The sequence below is a fragment of the Ascaphus truei genome, chromosome 1, assembly GCF_040206685.1.
Source record: "Ascaphus truei isolate aAscTru1 chromosome 1, aAscTru1.hap1, whole genome shotgun sequence".
NCBI classification, from domain to species: Eukaryota; Metazoa; Chordata; class Amphibia; order Anura; family Ascaphidae; genus Ascaphus; species Ascaphus truei.
Window position 1 is genome coordinate 225,779,865 of NC_134483.1, and position 4,020 is coordinate 225,783,884.

At 39.0% G+C, this 4,020-nt stretch overlaps 1 long non-coding RNA gene across 1 annotated transcript; it reads left to right on the top strand.

Annotated features, from left to right (window-relative positions):
* Positions 1–266: 266 nt before the first annotated feature.
* On the top strand, positions 267–2,982 carry LOC142470506 (uncharacterized). Its single transcript, XR_012789273.1, has 3 exons — positions 267–447; positions 2,344–2,421; positions 2,787–2,982. It is a non-coding gene; the product is annotated as an uncharacterized LOC142470506 (long non-coding RNA).
* Positions 2,983–4,020: the final 1,038 nt, after the last annotated feature.

Genomic DNA, 4,020 nt, shown 5'->3' on the forward strand with positions numbered 1-4,020 from the left:
GGTTTAGTAGTGAATGCTCATGTGCTTCACATATTACACCTAAAACAGCATGTTTGCTATCTCTTGGAACAGCTAGCAGTGTAGGAAACTGGTGCTTCTATTATTATTAATTGGCCTCATATATTTTATATGTTTTTCAAGGGCGGACAAGTGCATCAAGCAGAAAAGAAATGTGGGACAGAATAGTCATTGGTGTCAATGCGTGTGGGAATCATGTCAGGGACAAGCGGAATTGTCACAAGAGATTTGACGATATTAGGTCAAAATTAAAAAGGAAAATACAAGACCAACGCGTGCATGCTACTGGCACTGGAGGTGGGCCGACACCACAACGTCTGATATTAACTCCATTGGAGGAGCTGCTTCGGGCAAAATTACTTCCCGTCGTCGTGGAGGGATTGGCTGGTGACCGTGATATTGGAATTTATCCCTCACAATTTCCACCAGGTGAGAAATATTACTGTACTAGGCGTGTCGTTGTTTACAGTTATTTTGCATATTTACGCAGCTTTTTATAGTGTCTTCCCAATATAAACATACCTACATCTATATATGTATATGTCTGTTTCTCTCTGTCTCTCATATATATATATATATATATATATATATATATATATATATATATACACTGGCGACACACTTTATTCGAGCTTGGCTAGTCCCACGAATTTGTGTATACCCGGGTGTATTGAGGTTTGTGACTGTTTTCTGCCCGAGTGCATTGGGTTATTTTCCAGGCAGGGATTGAAGCATTTTATTCCCGCTGGCTGCAATACTGCACAGTATATATATATATACTGCATTACAATTCATGAATTTATGCCATCTGGTAGACACGCGAAGCATTGCAGCCTATTAAATCCTAATCATTATCATTTAACAGATCAGCCGCCCGTCAGCCAGGCATGAACCCAGGCTGGGAAGGCAAACGCAACGGGGCTTGTCAGAGGTGAGGAGCGGCGCATTCCAGGTATCTGCCAGGTACATACTGGGTATTTGCTCGAATAAAGTGTGTCGGTGCAGTATATATATATATATATATATATATATATATATATATATATATAGTGTGTGTGTGTGTGTGTGTCAAATTAGACATATCTGTTGTAGTCCTACTAAAAGCAGTAACTAATATACCACGTTGCATTGCGTGCTCATTTGCATGTGAATTCCCACAATGCTTTGCTGCATTGGAAGCAATTTATGGTGGGCGAAGATGGGGAACAACAGGGTAGCACACATGTGTAACACATGATAATGAGAAATTATTACTACCTACAGGTACAGAACATAAATATGTATAATATTATTGTGTATTTTATTTATTTTACTCCTACAAACACGACATTACTGCCTATTTTAAACATGCATCAAATATATTGCATGCAACGGCCAACAAACATCACTTGCACTAACACATCTATAGTTGTTTATGAAAAGGTCCATTTTTGCTTAATGTCATATACAGACAGCATAATGAGGCACACGTAGCATATGTTATGTCATTGTGTTCATAACTTAAACACTGCAGACGACTATTTAGCTCCTCTACCATTGTGTTAAAGCAGCTGCAATTAATATCTCATCACAGCATACACTTCAACAGAGGGGGTGGGGTTCAGCACACACACAAATTACAGGCTCATTTTAGGGTCAACTTAGTTCACACCATTTTCACCTGTTTGAAGTAATTGAAAGGTCTGGCTGATTAGGCTTTTTGGGGAAGGGAATACCGTTCTTACAACCTGACTAGCACAACTGAAGTTAATCACACTCATTTGAAAGCGTAACTCTAGCTACTAAATGCCCCAACAACTCATTAGTTATCAAACCGTACGTCACACATTTGTTCACTCATATCTATAGTTGAACTACTATCAACGACACATTATCACACACTGCATGTCTTGTCTTGTTGAGTGACAGGCACATTCAGGTGTGCCACATCTTCTATTAATGTACCACACATATCCTGTACCAAAAACAAAACTTTTTGCTATATGACCACCTTCATGATAACCATTGGGAATGTTCATCTCATGATACTTATGTACATTATGATACTGATATCACTACACAACATATGATTTTTATGTACAATTTTAATCTATTTATCCTCATGCATTACTGCAGAAACATAGTATGTTGTATGTTAGGGAACTCAAACGTTCTAAGTACACAGGCATGTACATTGTTATTACAACTATTTATGTTCACTTTCAGACACACATTTTCGTTTAAGTAACTGATGCTGTTAGGTACTCATAAATACTGAACATACAATAACTGTTTGTTCAATATTTACACATGTAAATGTAAAACTAATGTTATTGTTATATATAGTTGCCCCTGGAGGACATGTGTCACCTGAGACGGAACAAGTGTCTTCACCTGGGTCATGCAGCTCAACACACCTAGAAGGTGAGTGTATCAGTTGGTGGCACTATAATATGTGCACTTCTATATGTTATGTTGTCATGTTCATTATTTGTTTTGCACATGTTCTTTAAATAGGATTACTTAGTGTCAGTGAAAATTAAGTGTAAGGCAACATGTATTGTGTTAGTGATGTTAACTATCATGTAGGAGTTCTGAGTTTACAGCAAGTTTTCATTCATTCATATTTCATACTGAGTCCAAACATTATTCGTAAGTCAAGGTAGTTTTTTATGTGAGGTTATAAAACGTATGGAAACATGTTAGTTGTTACTTATGACACAGTATAATTACATAGTAACACAGCAGAGATTAACATGCCATTTAATAATGTGTACATTTATTTGTAGAACATGATGATGAAGATGATGATGATGATGCCACCGCCATAGACACAGAAATACAATCAAGTGAGCATGAAGAGGTTCCAATTGAAACAGTTTTACCGCCAAATCGTCCATCAACTACCACATACGATGCAATTGTAGCTTCTGAGGGAAAAATTGTGGAAGCAGAAAATCGACGCCATTCTGATCTGATGACAGTGCTGGAAAGGATGATTGCACTGCAGGAAGAGACGATATCACAATTGGCACATCTCCACAGAGTCTTCATTGAAGTGCCTAAACAGTTGCAAAAAATCAACACCTCATTCGAAGCATTAGTTGTTCAGCAAACCCAAGCAAATTACTTGAGAATGACTACTGTACCACATTTAAACTTCAACACCTCACAGGCAGGATCTTTACATGCTGGTAATTTTTCACCACATGCATCTGAGCTTCATTCCCCAGGTCCGAATTTTACCGCTCAAGTAGCAGACATTGCTGTGCAGGTTCCTGACGACATCCTACCGCTGCCATCTGTACAAAATCAGGAGCTGACACCTACAAAGGAGGCGACAAAAACAAAACAGCACAAGCAGTTACTACTGACCAGTTTTTGGACACAAACAAAAAAAGACACACATGAAACAGACCAACCATCACTTGTGCAGTGTCTACCAACTTGCTCACATGTGTCAGTGGGCACAAGCCCTGTCGGTGAGTCACTGCCCAAAAGCCCTGTAGGTGAGTCACTGCCCAAAAGCCCTGTAGGTGAGTCACTGCCCAAAAGCCCTGTAGGTGAACAGTCACTGCCCACAAGTCCTGTAGGTGAACAGTCAATGCCCACAAGCCCTGTAGGTGAGTCACTGCCCAAAAGCCCTGTAGGTGAGTTACTGCCCAAAAGCCCTGTAGGTGAGTCACTGGCCACAAGCCCTGCCCGTGAAGTGCCAGAGGCCACTCAAAGTGGCTCTGTTGTGGCTAAAGTTGTTGGCAAACGAAAAAGGAAAATTCAAGAGACAACAAGCAGGCCTGTTACTCGATCTCAAAAGGAACAAAAAAAATAAATTTTATAATTCACAAAATATGTCTTTGGCCTTGTTTTGTTGACTTCAGATTATCTAATTAATATTGTATGTATGCTGAAGACTGTGTTGTTTCCAAACTTTCAAGTATGTTCTTGTACACGTGAACTTTTGGAAATTTTAACAGTCCTAATTAATGAATAGTGTTATTAATATTGATGTATGAATCGTGTATT